The following is a 21,825-nucleotide window of genomic DNA, read 5'->3' on the forward strand; positions in this document are numbered from 1 at the left end:
GCAGTCAGAGGCAGCAGCACGGGAAGGGCAGTGAGCAGGGAGCACGCATGCTGACAAGTGCAGAGAGTTACTACTGAAGAAGAGTGGAGCAGGGTATGTCTGCCGATGGCAAGGATGGTGGCCACTTTGGGGACTATGTATGTATGTGCATGTGTGTAAAGGGGGGGAGGGGTCTGCACATGTCACTCCTTCAGCACCCCAAATCTTCAGGCTGGTTGAAGCCCATCTCCACATTCTGCAGTGGACTCTATGGACCTTGGAATATGGACCACACAACTCCAAGCCTGAATGATCCTAATAGCTTGAAATCCCAGAGCGAGAAATATATCTTTGTAGATCAGGGTCAGAAACCTATGGCTCGTGAGCCAGATGTGGCTCTTTTGATGGCTGCATCTGGTTCACAGACAAACCTTTTTTTTTTTTTTTTTTTTTATATATAATTTTATTTTTTTAATGGGGTGACATCAATAAATCAGGATACATATATTCAAAGATAACAAGTCCAGGTTATCTTGTCGTTCAATTATGTTGCATACCCACCACCCAAAGTCAGATTGTCCTCTGTCACCTTCTATCTTGTTTTCTTTGTGCCCCTCCCCACCCCCTATCCCTCTCCCATTCCCCCCTCCCCCCCCCCCGTAACCACCACACTCTTGTAAATGTCTCTTAGTTTCACTATTATGTCCCACCTACGTATGGAATAATACAGTTCCTGTTTTTTTCTGATTTACTTATTTTGCTTCGTATCATGTTATCAAGATCCCACCATTTTGCTGTAAATGTTCCGATGTCATCATTTCTTATGGCTGAGTAGTATTCCATAGTGTATATGTGCCACATCTTCTTTATCCAGTCATCTATTGATGGGCTTTTTGGTTGTTTCCATGTCCTGGCCACTGTGAACAATGCTGCAATAAACATGGGGCTGCATGTGACAGATAAACCTTTAATAAAAAATAATAACGTTAAAAATATAAAACATTCTCATGTATTACAATCCATTCATTTCCTACTGCTCATGTTCATGGTTGTGGGTGGCTGGAGTCAATCACTACTGTCCTCCGGGACAACACCAAATTTTTATTCAATAATGCATAATGTACATCGGTCGTTGTGAGGTCAGGAAGTAAACTTCCCTCCTTTTAATCAAGTAGTCAGCTAGCTAATTGCAGAAACCCTTTTGATGAAGAAGATGGCTAAAAGAAAAAAAGATGAGGAGTATCGTACTTTTCAGCAGGAATGGACAGAGGAATTCGCCTTTGTGGAGAGAGCATGTTCTGCAGTGTGTCTAATTTGCAATAATAAAACTGCATGGATGAAACGGTCAAATATAAAGTGGCACTTCAACACACGCCATAGTACATTTGCATCGAAATATCCAGCGGGCAACAGCAGGAAGAAAGCATGTCAAGAGCTACTGTGCAGAGTGCAAGCTAGTCAGCAGCAACTCCGTGTTTGGACCCAACAAGGTGACTGGAATTTGGCTAGCTTTGCTGGTGCTTTAGCAATTTTGAGAAACAGAAAGCCATTCACAGATGAGGAGTATGACAAAACATTCATGCTTGATGTTGCTAATGAACTTTTTGACGACTTTTCGGATAAAGACAAGATAATCAAACAAATAAAAGACATGCCTCTGTCGGCAAGAACTGTTCACCATCATATCATCATACTGGCAAATCAAATTGAGGCAACACAAGTGAAGGACATAAATGCAGCACCATTCTTTTCTCTCGCTTTGGATGAGTCAACAGATGTAAGCCATTTATCCCAGTTCAGCGTGATTGCAAGTTTTGCTGTCAGTGACACACTACATGAGAAAAGTCTTGCTGTTTTGCGTATGAAAGAGACAACAAGAGGGGAGGATTTATTCAAGTGTTTCACTGAGTTCTCTAAAGAAAAAATCTACCGATGGATAAACTTATTTCGGTGTGTACTGATGGTGCTCCGCGTATGGTGGAAAAAAAACAGAGGATTCGTACCGCTTCTTCATGATCAAAAAAAGAGACCCATTATAAGTTTTCACTGCATCCTACATCAGGAGGTACTTTGTGTTCAGATATGTGGCAAGCAGCTTGGTGAAGTGATGTCGCTGGTCCTTCAGGTGATCAACTTTATTGTTGCCCGAGCTTTAAAAGATCGCCGCTTTAAAACACTGCTGGATGGAGTTGGGGATAATTATCCTGGTCTGCTTCTGCACAGCAATGTGCATTGGTTGTCAAGAGGGAAGGTGCTCAGCCATTTTGCGGCTTGTCTGAGCAAAATCTAAACTTTTCTTGAAATGAAAAATGTTGAGCATCCTGAGTTAGCTAACACTGAGTGGCTCCTGAAGTTCTACTATCTCGTGGACATGACTGAACATCTGAACCAGCTCAATGTGAAAATGCAAGGCATTGGAAATATCCCTTCAACAAGCAGTGCTTGCATTTGAAAACAGGTTGGAACTCTTCATCACCGACATTGAAACAGGTCGTTTACTACTCTGAAAAACTGGGAGAGTTTAAAGATGCATGCATAGCAAGTGACCTTGCTCAACATCTTGATCTCCAGCAGCTAGCAGGCTTCACATCTAATCTCCTGCAGTCATTCAAAGCACGCTTTGGAGAATTTCGTGAGCACACTCGTCTTTTTAAGGTCATCACCCATCCACACGAGTGTGCAGTGGACAGCGCTGACCTGAGTTACAGCACTGGCGTCTCTGTCAGAGATTTTGATCTACAAGCTACTGACCTGAAGGCCTCAGGCAAGTGGGTGAATAAGTTCAAGTCACTGAATGAAGATTTGGAAAGACTTGCATGACAGGAAGCAGAGTTGGCGAGCAAACACAAGTGGGGAGAAATGAAAAACTTCAATCCGCAGACAGCTGATTGTCAATACTTGGAATGTGCTTCCTGTCCCATACCACACACTGCAGTGTACTTTTCTCATCATTGGTTAGCAACAGCATAACAACGTTATTTAAAAAAAAATCAGAGACTTATTATACTTTAAAAGTGTTGGTCTTACATAAAATGCACACATTTACTTGTATTTAGTGTTAAACATATTGTATGGCTCTCATGGAATTACATTTTAAAATATGTGGCATTCATGGCTCTCTCAGCCAAAAAGGTTCCCAATCCCTGCTTAAGGAATTAGAAGTGTTCATGCATTTCTCAGACAAAGCTTCTAGTTACTGAATCTTGTTTGATACTTACAATAGGACGGATTTCATCACCCTTTGAGTTGGATGCATGTCAATCACAACTTCTTGGCCAATGAGCTATAAAAATTTGTAGAGGTTGGATTTCTAAGGCAGAACCTAAAAGCTCATTGGACAGGCAAGAGTTATCAGTTTTTTGTTTGTTGTTATTTATTTGTTTTTGTTTTTTTTTTCTCTTTATGACTTTGGTGAGAGATGTCTGAAGACATTACCTTGGAGTGGGTCAGGAAGCCACACTGCACCCAGGGAAATGGAAACCCAGTGGCAGCATTTAGTGAGACCCCCAGGACACAGATCCAGGGCTGGGAGCTGGGGACACCAAGATCATCATCTCGTTCTGCCTTGGATTGGGGGGGGGGGCAAGGGAGCTTCAGAGGGAAGGCAGGAAAGACCAGAAAACATTGTCAATCATCGTTTTAAGGTTACTTGAGAGGGACAGCAGAGACCATGACAGGCAGACTTCTATCCTTGTGGGGCACACAGCCAGAATGGGAGATCAACAAGCCAGGTGACAAAACAGGATACTGAAATGAAGTCCTAGGAAGGGCTAATCTTGTTTATTACAATGGTGAGCCACTGACAATTTTAAACAAGGACATGGCTTTGGAGGATCTCCTCGGCTGCATTGCAGAAACTTGACAGTAGAGGTCAAGAAGGGAGGCAGGGAGACAATTTAGAAGGCTATCCCCAAGATGGAAATGAGTGATGATAGCCCCAAGTGAGGCAGAGAGGTTGCACCCTGGCTGCCAGCCGCCAAATTCCTCCAAATGCTTGTTTTCTGTGTTTATCTAATGGGTAGTGACAAGAGAGCAATTCTGTGCTCTCTTATTTCCTCATGGCCAGAAATTGAAGTACCCCTACTAAAATCAACAACATGCTATAATTGTTCTATTATTGTATCCTCCCGATGACACATAAAATAGGAACTTTTATGGTTCCCATTTTGAAGATGAGGACTCTAAGCCAGTGGTCCCCAACCCCTGGGTCACGGACTGGTACCGGTCCGTGGGCTATTTGGTACCGGTCTGCAGAGAAAGAATAAATAACTTACATTATTTCCATTTTATTTATATTTAAGTCTGAACGGTGTTTATTTTTAAAAAATGACCAGATTCTCTCTGTTACATTTATCTAAGACTCACTCTTGACGCTTGTCTCGGTCACGTGATACATTTATCTGTCCCACCCTAAAGGCCGGTCCGTGAAAATATTTTCTGACATGAAACCAGTCCATGGCCCAAAAAAGGTTGGGGACCACTGCTTTCAGCCATAGTGGGTTTCAGTCCCTGTCTGGTGATAGTCAGTCAGCAGTAGTTCTGAGATCTGGGCCAGGTCTTCTGACACTAAATGTTGTGCTCTTAACGCTGCAGAAGTAACCTCAACATCGAGAAAGAGCTTTTATTTATTATTTTAAATTCTTACTCTTTTGTAAAAAAAAGTTAAAGAATAGTCCTTATTATTTGATAATATTTTTTTTCTCTTAGCATTAAAAAATATATTTTCTCTAAAAGAATTTCATAAATCTCTCTGATTATAAAAATCACCTGGGGCACCCAATACAAACACACACTCCCAGGCTCCTCTCCTGGAAATTTTAATTCATTAAGTCGAGGGTGGTGCTGATGCTTTTAAAAATTACCCCAGAGACTCCTGTGATCAGACAACTTTGCCAAACGTTCTACATAAGATGCTTTTTTATTGGCTGAATAAGATTTAATTATGTAGCTATTTCATGATTTAATTTACAGTTCTCTGCTGGTGGATTGTGAGGTTGTAATGACATTTTAATACTGAAACAACACCGTGACGATCAAATGAGGGCATGTCTTCAATTATTCCCCTGAGTAGCCACGTCATTTAAGCTCACCCCCCCCCCGCCCACCGCCCCACCCCTCGGCCCTAAGGCTGAGTTTCCTGTGCCTGGGATCCTAGCCTGAGTGCCCCTTGGGTACAAATAACGCCAACGCTGTGGTCATTTGGGATTGGACATAGGCTGCCAGGTCAGGAAACTGGAGGCACAGAGCACACATGTACATACATTTAATTGGTTCTTTTTCTTAACATCTGACAATTTATACATGTTAAAAACTCATGGGCATTATACTAGGTACTTTCCTATATATCTCAATTGATCATTTCTGAAGTCCCACAAGAGAATATTACCCTTCTTTTACAGGTGAGTAAAATTGAGTTTAGAAATGGTAAACCTCCCCACCTAATAATAATATACATTATATGATATGTAATACATTATATTATATATATATAGTAATATGTATAATAGGTTATATTATGGGTCAGTACTAAGTATGCAATTATATATTTTATATCATTTAATCTTCAAGAAAAATATATCATTGTGTATTATTATTATTATTATTATTATTATTATTATATCAAAGATAGAGTCACTACAATTGCCCACCTTTTTCTGGATGAGGAAATAAAGAAATTTCAGAGTAGGTGAAGATTTTGCTGACAGTGATGTAACTAACATTAGGATCTAACGCTAGTCATGTTACTGTGAGCATTAGGACCCAGATATAGTTCATTTATAGACCATTTCCATCTTCCAACACATGATTAATGACTTCAATTCAGCTCTCATCAAACTCTTATTTTTACATTAAAAATCTATTCTCCATACCTTCCCGAAAACTCCTTTAAAATATGTCACTTTCAAAAATCAAGGAGCCGTTGGTTGGCTGTACTCCTGGAACATGAGAGAGGACCAACCGCCGTCACCTGAATCTGGGATAGAGACAAGGAGTCTCTTTGGTTCTCATTGGCAGAAACAAATTAGAATTCAGAGAAGAGAGATGAGTGTCGTGTTTTGACCAGGGCTCCAGCTGGATGTCAGCTTCCTATGGAAAACTGAGGACACTGAGGGTCTAAGGCTGATGAGCGGTGAATAGGTGGCTGGAGGAACTGTATGAGTGTAATCTTGATTTTAGTAAGAAAATAATTGTGTTGCCTTCATCTCTACTCTGCTACTGAAAAACCCTCATCTGATCTGCGTCCTGGGAAATGCACTCACCTCCCCCATCAGTGGTTTCTCTTGCAGTGAAGTTGATTGAGTTTTAATTTACACTATATTGATAAAGAAAACTCATCATTCATACGTCAAGAGATCTGCTTTTATGTTCCAGCTATTCTGCCATGTGGTCTGCGGCTAGACTTTCCCCCAGCAAATCCCTAAGGGGACTTAAACAAAAAATTCCTAGGTCAACCATTCAGTCAGAGACAGAAGGATGTCTCGTGGCTGGAACAAATACTTCAAGGCCCAGAACCTAGACATTGAGTCTAGGTGACACAGATCAAAGAAGAGCAGAATTGTTGTCTAAATTAAGTTATTCTTGGCAATGAATATAACTTGGTCTATAAAATCAGACACTTCTAGATTCCCTTGACCTGGAAAATATCAAACTTTACACAGGATGTGGAAGGCAATAAACTCCGAGTCCATTTCTATGAGATGTAACAGAGAAAAGTTACCTGAGTCCTTATCTCAAATATATCATTGTCTCTCCTTACAGAGCCATTAAGAGAACTGAAGTTAAACCATACTCAAAATTGACGTTGTCATTTTTCTCTCATCCTCCGTCTCTGCCTGAGTTTTGGGTTGGTTCACTGAAATTTATTTATCTTCTGTACTCAAGTTCCTGTAGCAACTGTGTATTGTTTTTCTCGCCCGGAATCTAGTCACTTGAATGAAACTCTGCCTGAAATGCACATCTGGATTGTTTATTTTCTAAACACATGAGACATGATATGTCTTGTTTTTCCAAGACCATTCTGAGTTATAGTTCTGTTGCTTGCAATTGGAAGTACATCTGCCCGGTGAGAAAATTGTCTGCCTAATTAAAAAATAATGTTTGCTCTTTCTGACGCGTAGGTCTGATATACATAGCAAGTCAACTAATAGATTTTGATCATTGGCCTTAGTTTCAGTTAGAAGTACTATGCAAGGCGGTGAGACTACAGTGGTGACTAAGACGAAGTTCTCACGCTAGAGGAGCACACAAGTGGATCAAACAAGCAACTACAAAAGTAACTACAGCGTAGCCTGCCTGACCATGGTTATTAGAAAGTGATGAGAGGAAATGAATTGGTGTCCCTAGAGAAGTGAGAAAGGGCTCTATGAAAGTGGGGACATTTGAACAGGGTATTGAAGGTGGAATAGAAGTTTTCTGAGTACAGCAACGGCTCTTGATTAAAGGCATTCCCCCAGACATATTTCTTTGCCACATATTGGGGTGCGGCAGAGATGCTAAAAAATAAGCCATCCTAAAATGCAAACGCAGCTCCCACAACAAAGAAGTGTCTGGCTCCAAAGTCATTAGTCATGGGGTTCAGAAATTCTGAAGCAGAGATACTGAAAACAGAAAGACAAACCATCATTCCAGAGCAACACGAACACAAAGCCAGGGATCATGGTTATTTCAGAGGATGACAAAGTCTGGATGTAGGGAAAACAGGCTGAAGGCAATGACAGTGGATCTTTAACAGTAAGGGCCTTGAACATTATTCTATAGCTGTAGGAAGCTATCAAACTTCTTTTAAGTTTGCAATTAGAAAAAAGACATCTTGCATTTGACATCTTAGAAGTGGAACAATTCTATGCAATGTCCAGTTCCTCAAGAGTGACTTTGTGGGGCTACTGAACATTAGTAAAGATCCCAAGATAGATAATCTTAGAGAACGGTGAGGCTTGAACAATCAATAGGTTATTAACTGTACAGCTGGATTTTACCAAAATGATGATAGTAATATTGATGATAAAGGAAACCGTTGCTAAGTTTGGTTTCCCTCTAAAAATGTTTATTGGATTCTGAGCCAAGCAGAAGGCCTCCCTGCAAACAGCCTTGTCCATCTCTCCTGTGCCACTGACTCCCTCTCTCTGGACTTTCTGCCAATATTCATCCTGGAATAATTAAGTGTTTTTATAACGAATCAGAGGCTAGTGACAGGAGCCAGATTGATGACTCTGGAGGAGGAAGCTCGCAGTGCTCACGTTCCTCACACTGAGATGACAAGGAGAAGAGTTATGTGCACTGAAAGATTTATCGTCAAGCTGTCCATAGGCACCTCATTGGCCTCCAGAAAGTGGTTTAAAATTAGACACAATCTGGAAGCCTTTTTAGAGCCAAAAAGGAGCGTGTCGTCATGTTAATGTTCTTTCCTCCCTCGTGACCTTCGGTGGAAGGCATTTGAGCTTGTATTCAAACAAGGCCTACAATTATACTCAAAAGGTTGCACTAGGCATTATCCCACCTGTCTTTGCTGCCATATCTCAATCTTAAGTCATTGAATTTTAGAGTGAGAAGAGATTCCAGCAACCTCATAACTCACCTGTTTCATTTTGCAGATGAGGGAAGTAAAAGGCAGAATCAGCTTTGTGACTTACCTGGGATTTCACAAGCTGTCACAGAATCAACTGGAGAGAGTTTCTAGTTCTTTGTTCTCTCAAAGTGCTGTCCCACTTGCTTATTCTTTTTCCCCGGCTTTCTTGAGTATAACTGACATAACATTGTATGAGTTTAAGGTGTACAACATGATGACTTAATACACATCTGTATTGCAAAATCATGACCACTATAAGATTAGTTAATAGATGCTTCACCTAAGTACCACTTTTGTTGTTGTTATGCTGGTTGTGAGAACATTTAAGATCGACTCTCTTAGCAATTTTCAAGTCTACAATACGATATTGTTAACGATGGTCACCATGCTGTACATTACATCCCTAGAAATTACTCATATAAGAATTAAAAGTTTATACTCTTTGACCAACATCTCCTTATTTTCCCCACCCTCCAAGTCCTTGGCAACCATCAGACTATTCTGTGTTTATGAGTTTGGCTTTTTTTAGGTTCCAGATATAAGTGACATCATACAGTATTTGTCTTTCTCTGTTTGATCTATTTCACTTAGCATAATGCCCTCAAGTTCCTTCCATGCTGTTGCAAATGTCAGGACTTCATTTTATGCCTTAGTAGTATTGCATTGTGTATTTATGTGTATGTATATGTATATGTACATGTACATGTATATATAGTCTTGGCGATAGTGAATAATGTTGCAATGTACATAGAGGTGCAGAAATCTCTTTGTGACAGTGATTTCATTTTCTTAGGGTTTAGTCACAAAATCCAATTCTTCTTAAGTGGGTATCCCCTTAGCCCCCTGATTCCCCCTCCCCTCTTATCACTCTACTCCCTACGACTATGAATGATAGTAAAACTATCATTCGGGAGAACCTAATCTGAGTTTGACACCATGCTAGGCTCTTCACACATATTAACCCCGATACTGTAACAACCTTGGGAAATAAAAATTACTATTATCATTCTATAGCTGAGATGAGAAAACTGAGTCTCACAAAGCGTAAAGTGCTCCAAAGATCATACAGCTAATACATAGTAATTCAAAGTTCAAAGCCAAAACTTTTATAATCGTGTTATGCCATGTAGTCTTACTAGGTCTGCTTCAAATATGCTTCTTCTGGTTTTTCCAGACATAACAACGTCCATGTCCCATGGGCCCTTGACAAGCAGATGTCAAAGACTCAAGCTGATTGACAAAATTCACACTTTAAAAAAAGAGAGAGAGAGAGAGGAGACTTTTCCCCCATTTCTAATATTTCCTTTCTTGTTAAAAAGCTAAATTTGGATTTTGCACATGGCCTTTCTCCCCTAGTTTGTTGACTGTTGTTATCATGAAAGGGTGTTGGATTTTGTCAAATACTTTTTTTTCTACATCTAGTGAGATGATCACGTGAATTTTCTCTTTTATTCTATTAGTATTACGTGTATTAAGTTGATTGGTTTTCATATGTGGAACCAACTGCACATTGTTGGGATTAATACCACTCGGTCAGAGTGTATAAACCTTTGCTTACACTGATGTATTGGGGTGCAAGTATCATGCTGAAGATTTTTGCATCTATGTTGATAAGAGATACTGGTCTCTCTTTTTTTGTGTGTGTGATGTCTTTGTCTGGCCTTAGTATAACAGTTATAGGTCTCATGGAATATATTTTTTCTTTTCTTTTTGGGGGGGAGAGTTTGAGAAGGATTGGGGTTGATTCCCATACAAGAGAAACTGGAGAGAGACAAGAGGAACCGGAGGAATTATCTGTCCTGTTTGGAAGGAAGAACTAGATATAACCAGCCTGCCCTCTCTTTCTTCCACTTGTAAGTGAACTGTTTTCGGTGTGGGGTGGGAACATGTTCCTCTAAGCTTTCAGTGCCCTAAGTTTCAACAAAGAAAGGCCTGTCTTCACCTAACTTGGCCTCTCACCAGACACAGGTCTGTTGAACCCTGGGACTCAGCATTAGAAACACTTCTTTTTTTTGTAGCACAAACCATTTTCTCACTACCTACTTCATTTATAACAAAGTTTATATTTTGAACTCTGTTTGCCTTAAACCCAAAATCTGGTTTGGGAAGAAAGGCTTTATAAATTGTTCAGGTCCTCTTGGACTTCAAGAATATTGAAAACAGCAATTTCTGATTATGTCTCCCTGGAAGGGGAATAGAAATAGTCAGAGATGTCTAAAAGTTACCATACACATTAACAGAAAGATATGGGATTTATAATTTCAATACCTGAAATCAAGCTTAAGAGTAAAATATGCCACATAGTGTTTTACATATATAAGTGTTTTTAATCTCTTCTCTTCCCCATGGGCTAGCTGTCTAAAATTAGGCAAGCCATTTCATCCTGCGAAGCAGTGGTGGGATTTAAATAATTTAACAATCAGTTCTCTGACCTAATGACCATTTTAAGTATAAAAAAAATACCAAAAGGCAGTTTATTATTTCATGTGTTTAACACTTAAATAAGAACAATAAAAGAAGTACACAAAACTAGATTATATTATAAGACTTAAAATATTAATAAAAATATTAAGTAATACCTGACAAAACAACAATATAACTGTTATTTAAGATATTTCCATATTGCCTTTGATTGGCATCTCACTTGCAATTTTTTTCACCTATGGATGGAATGAAGGTTACGACAGGAACTTAGAGTACACTGTTGTGCAGATGAGCGTTAAAAAAGAGTAAAGAATGTAAATTTGTGATTTCCACATTGAGCAGCTGCCGAGGTGCCCACCTTAAATAAAACCTGATTAAAAGTTCTATTTTAACAACCAGTTCGCCGAACTCAACAAAAAAATTAGGTATTGATTCTGCCGAACCGGTGCGAACCGGCTGAATCCCACCACTGCTGCTAAGCCTCTGTTTCCATCTCTGAAAATGGGAATCAAGATATACAAGTTTAACTCACGGGTCTTGCATTACAGCAAGTGCTGGAGCCTGCTCAGGCTGGCTCACGAGGCTGTGCCCAACGCTTCCCAATGCCACTTTAAATTGGTAGATCGAAACCTGCAGTTGTGGGAGTCATTTTCCCAGGACACCAGGACGTGTTACATGAGGTCTTTTTGTTGCCTGGAGAACCAGTTGTTAAACACTTTGCAGCACACCTGACCCTAGTGTATACGGTCATCCTCCCTTCTTTGTGGTTTTCACTTTCCAAAATTTCAATTACTGGTGGTCAGCTGTGGTCTGAAAAAATTAAATGGAAGATTCCAGAACTAAGCAGTATATACCATATTTCCCCATGTATAAGATGCACTTTTAGTAGAAAAATTTGAGATCTAAAAACTGGGTGTGTCTTATACAGTGGTTGTAGATATTTTTACTTGCACTTCCCACTTTTTCGCACTTCATTTTGCACTCACTGTTGAAGACAGTCTTTTGTCATCAGACACAGATGAGGACAAGCTAATGAATGGATGGGAGTTTTGACAGTGATGAGGAATTGTATGCATTTTATGATGAATAAAACTTGAATTCAATAACTTTATGTAATACTTTTTTTTTTAATTTCAGTCCCCAAAATTAAGGTGCGTCATATACATAGGACTGTCTGATACATGGGGAATTATGGTAAGTTTTAAATTGTACCCATTCTGAGGAGCGCCATGAAACCTTGGGATACCTGAGATGTGACCTGTCCTTTTATTCTGCGTCTCCAGGCAGGAGACACTCCGTCCCATTAGTCACATAGGGGCCCTGTCGGCTCTCAGATCAAACTCTGGTATGGCAGTGCTTGTGGTCAAGTCACGCCTATTATACTTCACGATGACCCCAAAGCCTCAGAGCAGTAACGGCTGAGAATTCAGATATGCCAAAGAGAAGCCTAAGGTGCTTCCTGCAAGTGAGGAGGTGGACGTTCTTCTCCATAAGGAAAGGGGAAAGTCCCACGCTGCGGTAAGAGGTACAGTAAGAACAAATCCACCCGTGAAATTGTGAAGAGGGAAAAGTAATTCTGCGCTCGTTTTGCTGCCGCACCTCAAATTGCTAAAGTTACGGCCACAGTACGTGATAAGCGCCTAGTTAGGATGGAAAAGGCGTTAAATTTGTGAGTGGAAGGCATGAACCAAAGGCAAGAAGCAGGTCCTCGAAGAACAGTGTTTCATCCAGCATCATTTTGTTACAACATCAATGAGGAAAAAAAAAAAAATCAATTCGAGACCTGGATCACTGTGTGTGTGGGGCGCGTGCACTCCCCATGTCCACGTGGGTTTCCTCCCACCTCCAGGAGATGCTCACGTGGGGGAGGGGTGCAGCTGTCCCAGCCTGAGCGCGTGTGGTGCGTGCGCGTGGCCCTGCCACCGAAGGGCGTCCTGTGCAGTGTGGGTCCCGCCGCGCAGCCACCTGCAAACCTCACCTGGAATAAGGGGCTAGAAAATAATTATCTTGCTTGTCTTTATTCATATTGCTTACGTGTATGTATAGCTCACATTTGTTTCAATTAGAAACAAGTATTAGAAGTGTTTGGGGGTCTTTATGTGGAAGTTTAGTGATTTTATTTTTTTGTGACCAGAAATGTGCCCTAGGAACTTAACTCTTGTACAATTGGTTTCATTATACATCATTTGCTTATGTTACAGTTCCCTAAAGCCTATTGAAGATGTTAAGTGAGGACTTACTGTTTGTATCTGTGTATCTAGGCTTCAGCATTATTTGCAGTTTCTGCTATCCCCTGGGGGTCTTGGATAAGGAGGAAGCACCGTACATGGAAGTTGATACTCCCCCTCCTGCCCATGGAAGCTGATACTTCCCCTTCTGCCCTTGGCTGAGTCTTTGCTGGGTTGGATTTATGTCTTGCGAAAAGACAGGCAAAGGCAAGAAAAATGCAACTCCACTTAGTTTCCCAAGAAGCACAGTTTCTGTGATTTAAGATCCCCTCACTCTCCATTTATCTCTTGACATCTGCGGCTTAGAGAACTCAGTCATCCGCATGAATAGATGTCTTCCCGTTTCTTTGTTGCCCTGCCCCACCAATTCATCTCCTGTGGGTACTCTTCTAAGGATAACAAACCAATAATTAGTATGGCAATTAACAGTTTCCAAAGCACTCCTAGGGCTTTATTTCATTTTGTCTGCGCAACTCCCCTTTAAGTGGTGGCTTTATTGTCCATATTTTTTCAGTTGAAAAAGCTGAGATTCAGGAGCAAATACAAACCCCCTGTGCCTTTAAACTACAACTCTCTTTCACAGCCTCGAGGCAGTCAATCAATAGCACCCTTTATCTTTATATTTAATCACTTCCTTTTAGGATCTCTCCCCTTATACTATGAAAATACTCAAGTCTCACATAGCCTTTAAGAAATAATCTGACCCACTCACTATTACTCATTCAGTCTCTGTCTTTCCTTTATTAGTCTGTTTCTAGCAAGACCAGTGGACACTTTCATGTCTTTTCCTCTCTTCTCTCATCCATCCTCCAACTACTCTTCAAAGGGGAGACAGGATGGAGATTGCGTAAAAATCATATATTCTCAACTCAGACAGACCTGCATTTGAATCTGAGTTCTGTTGACTGAACAGCTTTGTGACCCTGAATCAAAAGTTCTTCCATAACCCTTAGTTCTGGTCTGTCAGTAGAACCATAGCACCTATGTCACAGGACCGTTGTGAGTATTTCAGGATACCCCTAGCGCGCTCAGCACAAGACCCGTTAGTCAGGAAATGTGTTATCACTGCTGGGAGTCTGTCGAATTTGACACCATGGAATGTTTAGATGTTGATATTTTATTTTCCGTTGGCATCCACAGCTGTGTACTCAGGTAGTCTTCCCATTTCCTATGTAACTATTTTTCTCTGTTGGCTTCAGATCTCTGCTATGCTTCCTTGAACTTTCTTACCTCTTGCAAGTTGGTGTTCCTATGTTTACATCATTGACCGACTGCTCACATTACTACGCATTCTAAGTTAACTCACTGCTTCCACGCTAACTTATAGTTAGTGTCTCCCAAATAAGTGTCTTCTCTCAGACCCCTTTCTTTGACATCCGAATCATATATATGTCTTCACTGGGATGACTAAGAGCAACTCAGATTCATTAGGTCCCAAATAAGACTCATCAACACAGTCTCCAAACCTGCCTTTTACTATTTTCTATTTCAGTTGATGGCCTTACTATTTACCCAGTTATCCAAGCTAAAACTTCATATCTCAGACTTGACTTTTCTCTCTAATCCTTCTTGATCTTGAAATTTTTCCAACCTCTGTTTCTATCATCTATTATTATAGTGACCTGAATGGTTACCTTATTTGGGGGGGGGGGAAGATATTTGCAAATGTTATTAAGATAATTATGTGCAGATGAGAGCATTCTGGACATTCTAAGTGGGTCCTGAATTGTATGGCAAGAATCCATGACTAACCTGACCAGGCAGTGGCACAGTGGTTGGAGCGTCGGACTGGGATGCGGAGGACCCAGGTTCGAAACCCCGAGGTCGCCAGCTTGAGCACAAGCTAATCTGGCTTGAGCAAAAGCTCACCAGCTTGGACCCAAGGTTGCTGGCTCAAGCAAGGGGTTACTTGGTCTGCTGAAGGCCCAGGTCAAGGCACATATGAGAAAGCAATCAATGAACAACTAAGGTGTCAAAACGAAAAACTGATGATTGATGCTTCTCATCTCTCTCCATTCCTGTCTGACTGTCCCTGTCTATCCCTCTCTCTGACTCTCTCTCTGTAAAAAAAAAAAAAAAGAATCCATGACGAGAGAGGAGAGGAGCTATAAAGGCAGAGGCAGAGATTAGTGCAATGCCACCATAAGCCAGGGGACCCCGAGGGATGCCCACAGCCACTAGGCCTTAGAGTAGGCAAGGAATTGAATTTTCCCAAGAAACTTTGGAAGAAGCATGGCCCTTCCAATATCTTGATTTCAAACTTCTGTCTTCAGAACTCTCACAGTTGCTTTAAGGCACTAAATTTGTGCTAATTTCTTACAGCATCTGTCCACAAGGACTGACATAGCCCTCTTTTCTCTATTCCCACTTCCATACCTGTGTTCTGAATCTCACCTTTTCTCACCTGGGTGATTGCAATAGCCTCTCTCTCCCTGTTCCCAGTCGACTCTTCCTTCAGGCTATCAGACAATAGATGCAAATCAAGGTCATGTCACTCCTCGGAGAATAAACACCAATATCCTTGACATTGTTTTTAAGCCGTTCACAATCTGATGTTTCTATTCTATCTGCAGCCACACTTTGTCCCTCACTTTATGCTTCATCAACACTGGCTCTTTCTTTTTAATTACTTTTTTTAGAGAGAGAGAGACAGAGAAAGAGAGAAAGGGAGACATCAATCTGTTGTTACACTTATTTATGCATTCATTGGTTGATTCCTGTATGTGCCCTGACCGGGCATTGAACCCATAACATTGGTGCTTCGAGATGATGTTCCCACCACCTGGCAACCTGGCCACAGCCAACATTAACTCTTTTCTTTTCTTTTCTTTTCTTTTCTTTTCTTTTTTTTTTTTTTTTTTTTTTTTTTTGAGAGAGAGAGAGAGAAAGAAGGACAGACAGGGACAGCCCATCAACTTGGTGTTGCAGTACTTTAGTTTTTCATTGATGGCTTTCTCATATGTGCCCTGAGCAGGGGCCTCCAGCTGAGCCAGGGACCTATTGCTCAAGCTAGTGACCATTAGGCTCAAGCCAGTGAGCATGGGTCGTGTCTATGATCCCATACTCAAGCCAACAACCCGGTGATCAAGCTGGATGAGCCTACACACAAGCTGGTAACCTCTGGGTTTTAAACGTGGGTTGCCAGCCTCCCAGGTTGATGTATCTGCTGCGCCACCACCTGGTCAGGCACAACATTAACTCTTTATGGTCTCTGCACTCACCTAGTTGTCTCTGTTAATTACGATCTAGCTTTCTATGCTGTCTGTTCTTTCGGTGTTTATTTCCTTTTTCACTCCTTTGTTTCTCTGAACTTCATACACATTTTAATCATTTAACTCTTTGTTTAACCTGTATTCCTTGTTATGCTGTCAGCTTCTTGGATAAAGAAACCACATTTTATTTTTCTGGCGCTTCTCTAATAAATTTTACTTTCCAAATTTCCAGGCATTCCTAGCACCTAGAAGAAAATAGGTGCTCAGTAAAGCAGATTTCTATAAAACAGCTAAAATTAAAATGGTCTACTCCTCCAGCTGAAACACAGCTTCCCATGCCCATTGTCATGATGACTTTAACTCCATCTTTTTTTTCCGAAGCTGGAGACGGGGAGAGACAGTCAGACAGACTCCCGCATCCGCCCGACCGGGATCCACCCGGCACGCCCACCAGGGGCGACGCTCTGCCCACCAGGGGGCGATGCTCTGCCCCTCCGGGGCGTCGCTCTGCCACGACCAGAGCCACTCTAGCGCCTGCGGCAGAGGCCAAGGAGCCATCCCCAGTGCCCGGGCCATCTTTGTTCCAATGGAGCCTTGGCTGCGGGAGGGGAAGAGAGAGACAGAGAGGAAGGAGGGGGTGTGGAGAAGCAAATGGGCGCTTCTCCTATGTGCCCTGGCCGGGAATCGAACCCGGGTCCCCCGCACGCCAGGCCGACGCTCTACCACTGAGTCAACCGGCCAGGGCCAACTCCATCTTTAAAAGGTTGTAATAGCCAGATCCAAGTCTGCTCTCAAGATAACACTTGCGCCAATGACATGACTGACCACTGTTTGTCACCGTCAACCCATCTAGATTTTTGTATCCCTCAGTTAAATAATTATTGAAAGTCTACTTCCTCTAGGAAGCCTTCTTCAACTGATAAATAAGAGGCAATTCTTTTTCCCATCTCTAACTTATGTGGACACTATATCCCTCTACTAGATATTCCTCAGTGTCCTTTTTTATTTTCTTATGTATACACACACACATATGAATGTGTATATTTATTTATTTATTATTATTATTTTTTTTTTTTCTGAAGCTGGAAATGGGGAGAGACAGTCAGACAGACTCCTGCATGCGCCCTACTGGAATCCACCCGGCACGCCCACCAGGGGCGACGCTCTTCCCACCAGGGGGCGATGCTCTGCCCCTCCGGGGCGTCGCTCTGCCGCGACCAGAGCCACTCTAGCACCTGGGGCAGAGGCCAAGGAGCCATCCCCAGCGCCCAGGCCATCTTTGCTCCAATGGAGCCTTGGCTGCGGAAGGGGAAGAGAGAGACAGAGAGGAAGGAGGGGGTGGGGGTAGAGAAGCAAATGGGTGCTTCTCCTATGTGCCCTGGCCGGGAATCGAACCCGGGTCCCCCGCACGCCAGGCCGACGCTCTACCGCTGAGCCAACCGGCCAGGGCTTGTGTATATTTATAAGTATATATTTGTATGGTCAAAAACATTCATCTACATATACGTATCAACATGTACATATAAAAAGATATATAAATACAAGTGTAATGTACATATATATGTCATGTGGGTGTTCATCTCATTATTTAGTGAATGTATAAGAAATTACTTTGGAAGAGGATAATAGATATAACTATAAATCACACAATTTTATTTATTTTTCTTATTGATTTATTTTAGGGAGACCGAGATAGGAAGAGAGAAAGAGAGAGAGGGAGAAGCATCCATTTGTTGTTCCACTTTGTTATACATTCATGGATTGCTTTGCACGTAGGCCCTAACCAGGGATCGAACCAACGACCTTGGCATTTTGGGACGACACTCTAACAGTGGCCGGCAAACTCATTAGTCAACAGACCCAAATATCAACAGTACAACGATTGAAATTTCTTTTGAGAGCCAAATTTTTTAAACTTAAACTATATAGGTAGGTACATTGTTATTAACTTAATTAGGGTACTCCTAAGCTGGCCTTTGCTAAAAACGTCCCATGCTATTAAGTTGCATGAGGCTCGCGAGCTGCGGTTTTTCAACCACTGCTCTAACAGACTAAACTAACTGGCCAGGGCCTAAATTACATAATTTAAAAGCTGAAAAGGCCTGACCTGTGGTGGCGCAGTGGAATAAAGCGTCGACCTGGAACACTGGGCTTGCCTGGTCAAGGCACATATGGGAGTGGATGCTTCCTGCTCCTCCCCCTTCTCTCTCTCTCTCTTTCTCTTTCTCTTTCATTCCTCTCTCTCTAAAAATCAATAAATAAAATTTTTAAAAAAAGCTGGAAAGAACTTAGCAATTAGTGATTCAGTCTTTTTATTTCACAGATCAGGAAAATTTGAACTCAGTGAAGGGAATCAACTTACCTGTTACTACTCAGTAAAATAGGAACAGAAGGCGACAAGAACTCTGGTTAGCTGACACATGGCCTATGGGCTATTCTTTTCTTTCCCTCAATATTGAAGCACAAGATTTAGCTCTGACATTCTCCAAAATGTCTCTAAGTCCATTGCTTAAGACTTTAAAACGATTTATTTTCTTCCTGGTACTTTTTGGCCAACCCCTAATCTCCATCACTCTTGCCAGTTTCCGCATGAAATTTTAAAATCTCATTCTCTTGGGAATGAGGAAGATGTACAATTCAAGTGCCCAAGTTAGAGGGGGTCTCTTCAGTGTGTGTATGACCCTAATAAAATTTATAACATGACCAAGGTTTGCAATTGATGGTGACAAGTAAAGAATTACCCCAATAAATATTTGACATGATTTTGAGAGCAATAAAATATTTTATTTTTGCCCAGTTTTCTCTGGGAAGTAGGAGAGTGAAAGGACATTGGAGGGCAAGGTAATGGTGCCGTAATTCTTCCTGGGGGAGATTGTGGTTGTCCGACACTGGATATATTTCTCTTCAGGTATGTAGAGGTGCCAGATTGGGCTGTGAGTGCCTGTTCTCCACATCAACAATTTGAGGATCCTTGGGAAACTATCTTGTGAAGCGAATTATGAGGTTTTGGATAAGGAAGTATTTCCTGAACTCTGTCATCACAATTTTGATAAAGATTCTTTTCTGTGAAGCACCAATTCTTGACATTCGGTTTGTTTGCCCTTCTGAGTATTTCAGGGTTTCTATATTTAATCCCCAAATGCAAGAATGCAAGTGTGTGAAGGAAGCTTAAAGCTTATGCCAGTTTACCACCATCAGGTGATTGGATGCTCTTTAATATCCCTATCAAGAAGTCACCAGAGTTCATGTGGGTTTGTCCATTGATTAAGAGCTCACTGACTGATAAGGCAGACCAAGTTGCTTCACGGTAATGACGACTAGAAAACTGTCTATTTATCTGAGCTATACCTTCTGTAATATTTGCTGACTCGTTTTCTTTCCTCTAGAGCCATGCGGGTTTAAATCAAAGCCTTTCTTCCCATGATAAATCTCAGATATTTGAAGACAACATTCAGTCCTAACCATTCACAGATAGACCCTACTAGACACTTCTAAAGCTTCTCTTGTATCCCAAAAGAGGGCCAGCATTAGACACTGGCTGATACAGAGAGTAGATGCCCATGATCTTGATTTGGATTCCCCTAGAACCAGATCTTGAGATTCGAATAGTTTATTAGAGAGGCGATCCTGAAAAACATCTATAAGGGAATGAGGAAATGAAACGAGGTTAGGAAGGAAACCAATACACAAATGAGTTCTCAAGCAAGTTGCCACAGAGGACAGCTGTTGCTAAAGCCTGCTGGAGCCAATGTGGAACACATGCCTCGGGATTATCCATGGACAGAGGGAGCTGGAGTTTCTACCCGCCCCCTGCTACCAGTCATTGCGTAAGAAATGCTTGAGGGCTGTTCTTCAGGAAAATTAATTCTCTACCACTTCCAACCTACTACTGAAGAGGAAGAGTGGGCTCCAGTCTCCAGAGAAAACCCTCAAGCAAAGGGATATCGGTGCTGGCAGTTAGAAGTCAACCAACTTAGACGGGAAAGATGTGGGATAAGGGGATATGGGTGAACATGGACAGTCTCTGCTACTCCCACTCAGTGTTAGCCCGAAGAGTGGTGACATCCAACAGTGAAAAGACTGACCATGGGCCACCATACAGGAAACGTCTGTGTCCCTTGGCCCTGCTCACCAGACAGGACACATAGAAGCAGAGGAGGGATAAATTGTATAAACAGTAGACCATGTTCCCCATACATATCACCTAACTCTAAATCAACACAGCAGAGCTTTAAAAACTATGGCCAGTGGGCCAAATTTTTGTGGTTTCCATTTGACCTTTGAGCCAGGTTATAAGCCAATTAGAAAAAAAAAAGAATCTAACTTTAAGACAGCTGAAAATGATATAAAATTAAAATTTCAGTGACTATGAATAAAATATTATAGGAATACAACCACACTCACTCATTTATGTATTGTCTATGGTTGTTTTCAGACTATGACAGTGGAGTCTAGTGGTTGTGACAGAGAACATATGGCTTACAAAGCTTAAATTATTTACAGTTGGTCCCTTTACAAAAAAGAATAAGGAAACTTCTGGACTCTGCACTGGTTCCTTGGATAGGTCTAGTGTGAACCGGCGAGATGAGAAGACAAAACTCTTAAAAAGAACTTGAAGTTAGCATGGAAGCAACTGGGACTGAGGATTAAATAGAATAGCAAGAGTGTTCCAATATCTAAAAGGGGTTCAGAAGTAAAGGAACAAAACCGAGATGTTTTTACTGAGATTTCTGCAGTGTATAGTTGGGGCAGTTGGCAGAATTCAAACTATTTCACATTTATACTGCAGAGAGTGTGTATTCACATACTGACATCTTGTTATATATGTTTAATTCTTTTTATGTCTCCTCCTAATTATAGTGGAGCCCATGACCTTCTAGGGCCTTCAAAGCTGGCTCCTGATGACCCCTCTGACCAGATCCCCCTCCACCCTCTTCTTTGCTTTCTAGGACTCATTGTCCCTTTGTCTGTACCCTGCTGTCTCTCCCTCCAACACACTAAGCTCTTTTTTTTTTTTTTCATTCCTGACATCCTTTTCTGCCAGTTCTTTGACAGGATGATTCATTCTTGTTTCAGTTCCCAGCCTAAATGTCATCTTTTAGGAAATCCATCTAACCAGGCTTTATCCCACCCGCCTATTTGCTTTCTTCAGAGTGATGATCTCTATCTAAAGTTACATGCATATTTATCTCATTACTTCTTCACCACGTATGTAAAATAGACTGTGAGCTTCCTCTTCCGTTCATCACTGTAGTCCCAGGGCCTGAAAAGATTCCGTGTTGTTTCTTCTCTCAGTTGCGCAGTGAACCTAAAACTGCTCTAAAAAAATAGTCTTCAAGTTAGAAAAGAAGGTAATTGACCACTTCAAGCAAAATAATGTGTTTCAGGGTTTAGAGATAGAAGTAAAATGTGGAAG

The sequence above is a fragment of the Saccopteryx leptura genome, chromosome 2, assembly GCF_036850995.1.
Source record: "Saccopteryx leptura isolate mSacLep1 chromosome 2, mSacLep1_pri_phased_curated, whole genome shotgun sequence".
NCBI lineage: Eukaryota > Metazoa > Chordata > Mammalia > Chiroptera > Emballonuridae > Saccopteryx > Saccopteryx leptura.